At 40.0% G+C, this 12,723-nt stretch overlaps 1 long non-coding RNA gene across 1 annotated transcript; it reads right to left on the bottom strand.

Moving 5' to 3' along the window:
* Window positions 1–6,944: 6,944 nt before the first annotated feature.
* On the bottom strand, window positions 6,945–10,320 carry LOC140694793 (uncharacterized). The gene is made up of 4 exons (XR_012070433.1): window positions 10,195–10,320; window positions 8,883–8,941; window positions 7,967–8,161; window positions 6,945–7,220 (listed from the first exon to the last, which is right to left on the bottom strand). It is a non-coding gene; the product is annotated as an uncharacterized lncRNA (long non-coding RNA).
* Between the last annotated feature and the right edge of the window lie 2,403 nt (window positions 10,321–12,723).

The raw sequence follows: 12,723 nt of genomic DNA, 5'->3' as shown, positions 1-12,723 counted from the left end.
CATTGAGGGAATGGGAGAGGGCAGGAGGGATGTGGCTGAGGAAGACATTGCCCTGTATTCTTTGTATCTAGCACGTCTGTTGTTCCTAGGTTTTAAACCTTTTCTCAGTTAATCTGGAGTAGATGGAACAGGCCAGGGAGGCAAGATTAGAAGAAAGGAGGCAGGGCATGAAGTGGTGCCAGGCTGATCCTAAAAGGGAGACCGACACAGACAGGCAGACACAGAGGGTTTAGGGATGAGGTGGAACAATGAGACGGCAGCTCAGGTGTGTCTTGCTGTTGCTGATCCTTCCCTCAACTGGCTCACTGATGATTCGGCAGTGCTGGGTAAAACCTGTGGATTTCCTCAGCTCTGAGTTCTCTCTGAGGCTTCCGGCTCAGTCTGGAGCTAAGATGAGTTCCGTGGGCTTAGCCTAAGGGGGACTCAGCTCTGAGAATAGCCTGGAATCCTGGAAAACTTCACGCAGGAATCCCTTGGGCTGGACCAGTGCTCATAGAGCTGCTGTGAGACCAGCTCCATCGTCAGAGACATGGGCGTGGACCATTCCATGGGGAAAAGGGCTGAGACTGATGCCAAATCAGATAGGAGCGACAAAGTGTGTTCATTCTTATGTGACTGGGCTTTGTGGCCTGCCTCACTGGTGGCAGGCTTAGGATGGTGTCTGGCAGAGAAAACCCTGGCAATGGGTTTGAGATGTCTTGGACTTTCTTGTTAAGCTTTTTGTAATACATTCTTATCAACTATCCATCCTGAAAATGCCAAATTCAAAACTGAAAGAATGTTAGAAGTTGCCTGCTCTAACTGCCCAATGGTAAACACACCCTGCTACAGTTAGAGAGCTGGTCAGGCAGCCTCTGCCTGGATATTTACAGTGACGGGGAGTTCATTACTTCCAAAGGTTACAAGTCGGCAGGAAGGTCAGACAGAATTTTTGAACCTTAAACAGATGTCTGCCTCCTAGTCCTTGCTGAAATGCAAGGAATAATGAGGATCCCTTCAAATGTAGTTTTGCTGATTGTTATCTCTCTCTGCAAAAGCACCCCAATTCTTAACATAAATTTTTCAAAATTCAGCTTTGATTTCTTTTTATCAAACTAATGCCATACATTCAATAAAGAGTCAAACAGTTCTCGAACACCGATTGTAAAAAGGAGCAGTTCCCAACAACTGCCCCATTTCCTGGCCAGAAACAACCACGTTCAGCTCCTACTGCTGACTCTTGGAATACTTACTCCCTTTCTCTGACTAATATCCTTGTAACACAGCCTAATAACTTTTTCAGCTTTATGTATCACCTATTTAACTTTCTATTTTGGAAAATGAGGGTTCAGATCTCTTTCAAACCCCATCTCATCTACATACCCAAACCTTCTTTCTTCCAACCTTTTAATACAGTTACATTATAATTTTCATCAGCTCAGTATCCTTGATTTACATTATTATTACTCTGTACAGACTATTCAAAGCTGTAGCAATTTGTGCTAGTCTTACCTTTTCTTCCCTACTTTGTTTTCCTGGAGTTAATAATTGTCTTGGTAGTTCATAGCTTAGATTTCTGTGCACTTAACAATTCAACCTCAGACCTTCTCTTAACGAACAACTTTCACAATACTTTCCAATACATTGTCTACAAATTTCATCTCCTTGAATAAATCTCTTCAGATCTCCTTCCACATGGATTAACGACATGCTAGTCTTGTCACAGAGCTCAAGGGGCCACTAGTGGGAAGTAACAAGGGAATACATGGACCAGGAGCAGGGAAAAGATCAACATAATTGCCTTAGCAATACATACTTAAAATAGTGGGAAAATTGTTTTCTTTACAAACACAAACACACACACAAACCCCAAAAGCCCATAAAGAATGATTAAAAAGCGGTCAAACCCATTGCCCTGCCTTCAAATTCTGTATAACACAAAACAAAAATAACAGAAGGAAGATATCAAATAAATATGAATCTCAACTGGGATTGGGTACACTCAGTGGCAGAGTGTGTGCTCAGCATGCATAAGGTCCTAGATTCAATCTTCAGTACCTCCATTAGAAAAAAAAATTAAAAAGAAAAAAAATTATCAATTTTAAATATTTACATATTAACAAATATCCTCCTTTAAAACTGTGTTCTAAAGGATAACCCGTGTTAAGGAGAAAGTGCCTCTTCGTGACTGATCCTGCTGATAATTGAGGGAGGAAATTAGAGTATGACCACATGAAATAAAATTCCTTATGAAATAATGATCCCGGGTGACAATCATTTTTGGCTGCTGTCATCACAAAAAAGAGAGTCAACTGTAATATTATGTACCTTATGACAGGAGTACAAAACTTCACATAAAAAATATTTTTGCACAAAGTTGAACCTCAATCAGACCAAGCTTTTAGGGGAGGATTAAATCACTTAGCTAAAGCCAATACATAGGATGGAGAAACAAGTCTAACACCATAGGGGAGAATGAAATCAGCCAAACAGGAAATAGAGAAACCCCTCAGCAATTTCAAGGAAAATGAGAAACAGGAAAATTATAGATTAGAACACACTTGAGAGATATGCTAGCTGCAATGTCTGAATCTTGTCTGGATCTTGATTTCAACCCCAAAACTACTTAAAAGTGTATTTTTGTGACAAGCAGGGAATTATTTTGTAACCCTAAAAAAAAGAATATTCCAATTTTATTTGAAAGAGACCTTGTCATTTCACTAATGAAAGGTTAAGCTATGTAGGATTGTCTTCAAAATGACCCCATAGTGGGGGAGGGGAGGAGATGGAGATGAAAGATGCAACAACAGTGACTCTGAGTTTATAATTCTGGAGCTGGGTGACTGATACAGGCAGGCTGGCTGTACTGTTCTCTCTAGTTCTGTACATGTTTGAATCTTTCCATAAAATGTGAAACAACAAATAGACTTCAGTGTTTTAAAACCCTCACTTTGAAGATTAAGAGGTTTGCCCAAGTAGATGGGCAACTGCATGGGGCACTGAGAAAAGAAAGAACAGACACCTGGCTCCAGACCGACCTGGGGCTACCTTGACCCTCCTCTTCTCCTAACCATCCACAGCCAGCCCATAACTGCATCCTGTCAGCCCCACTCCCCAAACGCATTCCTCATTGGCTCCCACCATCTCTCATCTGGCCCAATCCAAGAGCTTCCTACCTGGCCTCCCTGCTTCCTGAGTCCCTGCTATACATTCTCCACATTATCTTTGCAAAATGTGAATGAGAGAAAATTACTTTAGTGCTTAAGCTATCATGACTGCTTCTCACTGCGCTTAGAGTCTACACTCCTTTCCGTGCTCCTGATGCCCTTCTAAACCTCGCGTCTCATCACTCTCACCAGCGCTGGCTCCAGTATCTCCTCAAACCTGCTGAGCACATTTGTGCCTCAGGGCCAATAGACAAGCTGCCTCTATTCCATGGGTGACTTTTCCCAGATCTTCAAATTCCAGCCTCCTTTTCACCATCTCAGCTCACATGTAACCTACTCAAAGATAACTTTCTTAACTCACTTCCCCCCAAGACTCCCATCTCAACACTGTGTTATTTCTTCATTTCAATCTGACATTGTTTCCTTATTTGCCCGATTATTTTTGTTTTCTCGGTTGTCCTTGGCCTGTATCCCCCCAGCAGCCTTGCCCAAACAGCATAAGCTCCCGGGGAGCAGCCAGCGCTGGTGCTCTGAGAAGACACATGCTGAGCACGACATTACAATCACGTGGTGTAGTGAAACGGTGTCGAACAGCAGATACAGAAAAGCAGTGAGAATTTCTCTCTTATTTTATAATTTAAATGAAATATAACATTTACTCCTATTTAATGAAGAATTTGGTAGGTCTTTTTTCCCAGTTCCTAGGCAGCAACCGCTAAAGCTTCCAAATTTCCCAAGATAGGAGTGTCTATGCTATTCATGGTGGAACCTTGGATGGCTTGTGTTCATGAGATGACTCAGGATGGGGACTGGCCAGCCAGAGACACCAACCATGTGGTTAGAGGAGTGGGGCTTTAAGCTTTGTGACAAGTGAGTGGCCACCAGGAGAGGAAGGGGCTCAAAGTTTAGGGCTAAGGAAAGGTTTGACTTACAGTTAGGGTTTGGGTTAGCCATGTCGGTAGTGACCCAATAAATCATGGCTTTGTAATAAAGCCTGCAGTAAAAACTTGGGGCAACGAAGTTCAGAGCTCCTGTGAGCTTCCTGGTTGTTAACACTCTTGGAGGACTGTCACACTCAGATGCCATGAGGACAACCCTGAGCCCTTCCCACTGGAGTGCTCTCCACAACAGCTCACCTGATGAGACCTAAGGGCTGCTGCTTGTCTGTGCTTCGAGGAGGAGCCCATTCCCTGTACAGAAGGCCCTGATCGCTGGGGCAGCTGAAGTCCTCTGATGGAGGTTGAAGTGGCACTGGGAATCAGAAGCAAACAGGTGAGTGTCACTGTCACAAAATGTTCACATGTTCTGTTGATAAAATCTGGTGCTAATACTTCATGGTCATTTGTAAATAAGGGGCCCTCACTTGCCAGGAGGGATGGAGGTACCATATAATTTTTCATAATTCTCACCCAGGATTAATATTAACCCCTTGAGGGTCATTTGCAAACGTGGGTGGAAAGGAACGCTTAGATGTCACAGTCCTGGGACCACCTTGCAGATGCTTAATGTCCTACAACCGGGCCAGTCTTCCACAGCAAAAATCTAGGCCACCCAAGTGCCCAAACTGCTGCAGTGGAGGGACACCTGATGGTCCAGCCCCCTCTTTGGGCACCCAGAGGAACCTGGACTCTGGCAGGTTAGGGGCAGGGTCAATTCTAAAACCCAGGCATTTTTGTCCCCACAATTCAGTAGTTATTTGGTGACAGCAAATGGAATATAAACAACAAAGTAACTTGACATGATGTCATATATTTAGCTTACTCAAGAAACAAAGTTTAAATCCAGTCATTCTCCTTCCCACCTGACCTACTTTCCTTTCTCTTGTACTAGCACCAGATTATTACCCACCCAGCCTTAACATGGGTCCTGACTCCACTTACCTCCCTCCCAAACACCACATGAGATGATTCCTCAACCTGGATGTGGGACCAGCAATTACAAGAAGCTTTAGTGGAAAAGAACTGGTTATGCACAGATGCCAACTAAACACTGTAGAATCCTGGTGTCCCACATTAGTAATCATGACAGCTGTTTGCAAGTGTCCCCAAAGTTCATTTAAGACTCTCACTGCTAATTTTGCTGGGACATAAATATGAAACATGTGGACTGCTGGGCTGGACTGCTAAGCTGGGTCTCTAATCCAGGAAGCTCAGTGTCTGCTCCCTGCACCCAGCTCCCTGTTCTGTTCATGCATGTGCATCAAGAAGCTGTTTAATGTCCATTTTAATATCTTAAACAGTGCATTTCAATATTGTCTTCATCCACAAATACGTGTACCACACAGTAGTAATGATCAATCTTAGTATTTGCTTTCTTTGGTCTTAGAGAGTCAGATAAACAGATAGCAAAGATAACAAAGTCATAGAGGGCTATAATATAGTATTTCCTTTATTTCAATGACAAGATTTATTTAAAGAGCTTAGATATAACATCCTTGCATTTATGGCATCATTAAGCATCTGAAGCTGTTACATTATAAAAACTTCATTTCTAGCGAGATGTTATCAGTTAGAGAAGCGCTCGTAAATTTGAGGGGTTGCTGTCATCTCAGACGGAGTCCCTAAAAAATGTCAGCAATCTGCAGTATTGCCATCATGACAAGAACCCAGACAGATGAAATTTGGAAAGCCCTGTGGCTTTCTAGTGCACAGACATAAAATGTTATTTCAGAGGGAAAAGCCTGAATTACAGAAAGTGATAAATGAAATGGTCTAACATGCATTTCTCTTTCAAAGAACTAATACGTCTTTTGTCGATAATAACATCTGTCAGTAATTATGAAAAGAGCTGACAGATGCATAGTACTTAATATAAGCCAGGGCTGTTGTATCACTGACACAGATTCATTAATCCCCATAGCATCTCTACGAGGTTGGTACTACAATTATCCCCATTTTATTGGTGAGGAACTTGATAGACACAGAGGGTAAATGACATTTACAAGGTCGACAGCGAGAAACCAACACAGGTGTTCCAGCTTGAGTCTACGCTCTTGGCCACTTCTCTTTTTTTTTTTTTGGTGGTGGGGAGATAATAAGGTAATTCTGGTGGGGGAGGGGAGGTAATTAGTGTTATATGTCTATTTTAGAGGACGTGATGGGGGCTGAACCCAGGACCTTATGCTTGCTAAGCATGCGCCCCATCACTTGAGCTGTGCCCTCCCCTCTAGAGTCTATGCTCTTAGCTTCTAATCCTCACTGTCCCACATGGTAACTGTGGGGGAAGTACAGTTCGTTCATTCATTCGCTCGTTAAACTCAGCCTTCCCAGTGCCTGAGATTCAGCAGTGAACAAAACAACATGCTTCCTGCCTTAAATGAGCTTGTCGCCTCCTGATATATTATCTTCATTTTACCCAGGAAGAAACAAGGTCAAGAAGATTAGCCTTTTCCTGTTAACACCGGAGGATACATGAGGTGCTTTATTTCAATTCTGCCATTTGACTTACACCATGGGGAGGGAAAGCTGCCTTGCAAATCCTGGAGCTCACAAACCTGTTAATCCTGAATTTTTTTTAACACTGTCCCTTACTTGATACTTGATCTGAGAAAGGATGAAGTAAACCTAAAAATGTTCTAAGAGAGCTTGTGGTTTATACAAGGTAACTAACCAGCCACTGTTTACTATCCTAACAGGAATCTGTAGGCATATTTCTTTTCTTTCTCTTTTTTCCTTTTTATGGGCAGCTTTTAAAAACCAAATCAAACCAACCAAACCAAATCACTGATAATTCAACAGCAGGTTCTAAATCACCCCCAAGACAGCAGCTAAACTCGGTTTAGACTTACAATGCGGTTTCTGGTGGTTGGATTGGAGAATGTATCTCTATGCTGAATATAAAAGTCATTCACGGAGCTCTTCTCAAATAGGGCAAAGAAAAGCTCTTGTTCCGGTTGTTGATACTTTCATCCACTTGGAGGACTTTCATAAAACATCTCAAGTTATCAAAGGCTGAGGACCGGGTTTTCAGATCATTGGGCTTCAGAGGCAATATTATGTGCAGTATCTCAGCGTATGTACAGAACACCTCCCACAGGGGGTGTACTTTTGCAAATACAAGCTTGTCATCCAAAACCTACATTGGGAGAATGAAAACACAAACCGGGAAAGTATTTTCACATTTTTAGTACACAGATTTTTCTTACGTTGCTGGTAGTTAAAGCACTTGTGTAAACACACACATATGTCACACTGGTAAAAGTGAAGATATAATAAAAATAGATTTGCAATCCATCATACATTTTTGCCTTAAAGATAATTTCTTTGTTGAAATTACTGAAAAGTTATTTAAAATCCTTACAGTTCCTTCATAAAATAACCAATGTTTTAGATGAAGAAAAGCAAACTTGTTAATTTTTAGTCCAAATTAGTAACTAAAAATAGAAACACCAAAATATTCTTTGCAGTGGTATTGTAATGACAATTTTTTAAATTTCTGAAACCTAGGACTATTTACATATCTGTTCAATATAGTGTTAAACAGCCATTAAAAGGGATTTAAAAGATTTATATTTATTGATATGGAATATATAATAAAAGGAGAAAGTAAAAAAATGTGAAATGATAATTTTCCTTTTTGGAAGGGAAAAATATCTTCATTTGAACAAAAAAAGTTTAGAAGGATTTTATGATTCTTTATGTATAATTAAGGTACAGATGATTTTTAATTCCATTGTTCTTTCATTTTCAATTTTGGGGGGAAACTTTTTATAATAAAAAAATCTTTAAAAATGTTCTTGCATAAATACATTAATAGATATATTTATGACTATATTCTCTGGCTATTAAAAAAGATCTCCTAACTGTAGATCTGAAACATACATTCCATAATGCAGATTCTGAGTGACTCGCCTCCCAGCCCACAGCGAAGGCACGGCTAGTGTGACATGTTTCAAATACCATTCCAAGGAACATGCAGGCTCCCAGCCAATGGCTGCAAGGGGACTGACACTGATCTGGTTGCTCCCAGCTGCAGACCATCACAGATGAGGTTAGATCCACAGGCTCATGTTTTCTCTGTCAAAAGAAATCAGAAAATGTTAGGCTTTTACTTTCACCAGGGAACAAGAAGTTGTTTTTTTATGCAAAAAAATAACAACAAACCAATTTGAACCTGATGAAAAGACATTTACTCAAAACAGCACAGTAGCAATGAAAGTGTTCTGGCAGACAGGGACTTGTTGGATTCCTGTGAGTGCTGGACTCCTCACATGGAATTTCCTTGGCACTCCAGAAGGCCTGTGGTTGTCCTCATGGGTTTGTGGCCATAAGTGGTGCACAAAAGTCTCTGGCTTTGCCACAATTTCAAAGCCTTTTTGGCTTATGAAAGGTTTTGTCCTCAAATGGAGTTTTCTTGAGTCCAGTCACTGATGTCATTTACCAGAGTTACAGTCCAGATCTGATATTCTAGACTCTTAATATCTTGCAGACATTCAAATGGTTCAGGTTTGGATGTGTATTCACCTCTGCAGGCCTGGACCAAGTCCGATAAAGACACCCGGACAAGTTCAGCAAAATAAAAAGAAATTTTCCTCTCTGCAAGACTGAAATGTCTGTGAAGCTATAAAAACATCTGCACCTACAAAAATAGGGAACCAACTCATCAATAACATATCTATCCATAATGCATGGACATTCAAAATAAATACTGTATTTACTCCTATTAAATTCTATCTGGTTTTTGCCAAACTGTGTCCTAAACTGAAAGGAAGGTAGGTAAATGTAGAGAATTTTTTACCTTTTAAGGAAAAAGGAACCCTCCTACTCGATTGGTGGGAATGTAAATTGGTGCAGCCTCTATGGAGGACAGAAGAGAGGTTCCATAAAAAAATGAAAATAGACTTCCGTGTGATCCAGCAATCCCATTCATGGGTATATGTTTGGAGAAAAATTTAATTCAAAAAGACACATGCACCCCAATGTTCACAGCAGCACTATTTAAAATAGCCAAGACACTGAAACAACCCAAATGTTCACTGACAGATGACTGGATAAAGAAGTTGTGGTATATTATATATATATATATATGTATATATACATGTATACATATATATACACACACATATATACATACCATGAACACACACACAAATGGAATACTGTTCAGCCATTAAAAAATAAAATAATGCCATTTTCAATAACATGGATGGACCTACAGGGTATTATGCTAAGTGAAATAAGTCAGAGAAAGATAAACAAATATTCTATGTATTAACTTATATGTATATCTAAAAAATAAAACAAATTAATGACTATAATAAAACAGAAATAGACTCACAGGTACACAGAACAGACTTGTGGTTACCAATGGGGAGAAGGAGAAGAGGGGAGGCAGGAAGGGGTTAGGGGATTGAGAGGTAAAAAGTACTACGTATAAAATGGATAGGTTACAGGGCTGTATCATACAGCACAGGGAAATATAGCCATTATTTTATGGTGACTTTAAATGGAATATAATCTATGAAAATGTTGAGCCTCTATTTTGTACACCTGAAACTAATATGATGTAAATCAACAACTCAATTACAAAATTTTTAATCAAAGTTTTCTTTTCATATTATTTGCAATAAGTTAGAAGCCAGCACTCTCAATAGAAACATAGTGCAAGTCACAATTTTCCAGTAATTCCATTTAGAAAATAAAAAGCAATAAGTGAAATTAATTCCAGTAATAATTACATTTATCCCAAAATATCCAATACACTATCATTTCAAAAGTGTGATTGACACTTTTAAAACTTATTAATAATATTTTACATTATTTTTGTTGTACGAAGTCTTGAAAATCTATTATGTATTTTCCACTTATAGAACATCTCAATTCACAATAGCCACATGTGGCTCGTGGCTACCATACTAGACAGACCAGATTACACCATTCACACTTCTGATAAATTAGCTGCTCTTTCTTATTTAAAAAACTTGCAGAAAAGGGTTTAGATATGGCCTCTATCAAACAAAGCAACCGTGACGGTTGGGGATTATCTTCATTATAAAGTGAAAAATAAAGGTAAGAGAGCCATGCTTACACGTATGTTAATGTAACAATACCTTCTTAATTCATTCAGGACTTTACAATCTTTCTTCATATGCCAAGGATTCACTGTCACTGCGCAATGTTTTTCACTATTATCATCTTCGTGATTGAGAGGCTTCTGATGACCCTGCTTTGCGCATCTGTACATAAATTAACAAAACAGAGAAAAAGACCTTATTTAAGATAATTTAGGGAGGAGGGTATAGCTCAAGTGGACGATCATGTTCTTAGCATGCCCAAGGGCCTGGGTTCAATTCCCAGTACTTCTTCTAAAAATAAAATAAATAAATAAAAACCTAATTACCACCCCCCAGCAAAAAATTAATTTATTACTTTAATTAAAAGTTAAAAAAAGATAATTTAGTGCAGGCTTATCAGGCTACAAGAGCTACAATGAATGCCCCCACCCATTAATTTAGAAGAAGTCTCACAGTATTTCTCAAAATAAAGGCTAAAATATAATTGAGAACACTTCCTGATGGTCAGAATCATTTTAACAAAAATGTAGATAATTACGTCCGTGGTGTCAAATTTCTGTAAGAGTTGGGCATGGAACATTTAGTAAAAGTGATTTTGCAGCTATCTTTGAAAGAAATGCTGAGAAATGATCTTTTCTGTTGGAAATTAGCCTGCTTTTAAATTCTTCAGTAGGCATACGTGTTTACAAACCAGGCAGGAACTGGATTATATTTTACATATACTTTAGAAACTGATTTGAATTTTGCCCTCTACCTGCAAGGCTATTTCTTAGGTAATAACATAAGCCCATTTCTTAGGTAATAACATAAGCAGGCCACTATACTAAATTTTTTTTCCCTGTTTGCTTAATCCTCACAACAACTCTGTAAGCTGCTATTATTACCCCCATATAACAGATAAAGAGCTTGAGGCAGAAAATAATTTGGGTAACTTGGTAAATGGTGGAGCTGGGTAAGACTGCAGCCAGTCTGACACTCAAGTCCATTCTTTTCACCAATGTCGGATACTGCTACCTACATTCAGCAATGACCGCTAATTTCATATTTAAGTGTGTCATTTCAAAAAGTGCAAAGCTATATTAGTACTGCTGTGTAAATTATCCGTTTGAGATGTGATTGCCAAAAAAAAAAAAGAAATAAAATCAGGGTGCCACTGAGGGGAGGGCAAACTGCATATGGACGGACACAAGGGGACTTTATGAGGACAAAGTTGCACAAATCTAGAAATAGATAAAATGGCTGACTTGTACAATTATAATGTGTGAATTTTATGGCCTGTAAATTACACCTTAATACAGCTATTAAATTAAGAAACTGGGATACCAAATTAAGACTAAAACACATATATATATATCACACAAAGAACAACAGGCAAATATCAATATTTACTGCACCATTTTCCTTCATGCAGCTTCCGATCCTCACCCGTTCCTGAAAGGATGATTCATTTTTAAAATAGTCTTTAAATTTATTCAGCAAATAATTTTTGACTGCCTACTATGTACCCAGGACTAGTCTAGGCACTTGGAATAGATCAATAAACAAAACAAAATTCCTGTCCTCACGGAGCTTGGTTGGAGTCTAGCTGGGATGGGGGTGGAGATGACAATTCACACAACAGAGCAGCAGAGGAGGTGGCATGTTAGGAAAGAGGAACCATGGAAAAATCAAAAAAGGGCAAGGTAAAGAGAGTTGAGGGTATGGGATGAGGGTGATGTTGTATTAAATACCAGAGCAGGCCACACTGAGGACTGAGGTTAGAACTAAGACTTGGAGGTAAGAAGTCCCAGGTGGACGGAATAACCATCACCAAGGGCAGCGCACACCTCACATGTTCCAGAATGGGGACACGGCTGGAGCTGCGGAGAAGGGTCAGTGCAGGTCCTTCATGGCCTTGGAGGACATTGTAAGGACTGTGGCTTTTACCCAGAGTGAAATGGGGAGGCACTGCAGAAGGACGACACTATCTAACTTAGGTTTTCGAGGCTCACTTGACTGCCGGGTGAGAATAGTCAAAACGGGTCAGAGATGAAAGGTGGGAAGCCTCTGAAAAGGGCTGTGCAGGAGGAGAGGACAGTGGCTCAGGGCAGGGAAGCAGCAGTCGAGGCAGGAGCCATGGTGAGAAGTGGCTGGGTTCTGGATATGGTTTAAAGGCAGTGTTAAACCAGATCTATTGACAGAATTCATGTGGTATGTCAGTGAAAGTCAGAGTAACTCTAAGCTTTTTAACCCAAGCAGCTGGATGGATTAAGTTTCCACTAACTGAATGGGGGAGGTTGCAGGAAGAACCAGTTTGGGGGGTAGGAGAACAAAGGGCTCAGTTTTTACACATGTTGCTTTTAAGATATCAGAGTTTCAATTGAAGGTGTCAAATCAGTAGAAGATTGTAAGAGTCCAGAGTTGGAGAGAAAAATTCTAGCAGGAGACAGAAATGTGGGAATCATGGGTCACACAGGTGGCACAGGAAGACATGAAACCCAGGTAGTCAAACATTAAGATAACCTGGCATTAACCATAGAAGTTGTCCTTGAGGGCCTGCCTAGTAGGTGTGGATATCAGTCCTAA

The sequence above is a fragment of the Vicugna pacos genome, unplaced genomic scaffold (genome assembly GCF_048564905.1).
Source record: "Vicugna pacos unplaced genomic scaffold, VicPac4 scaffold_104, whole genome shotgun sequence".
Classification (NCBI taxonomy): Eukaryota; Metazoa; Chordata; class Mammalia; order Artiodactyla; family Camelidae; genus Vicugna; species Vicugna pacos.
This window is presented reverse-complemented; position numbering and strand designations above follow the sequence as displayed.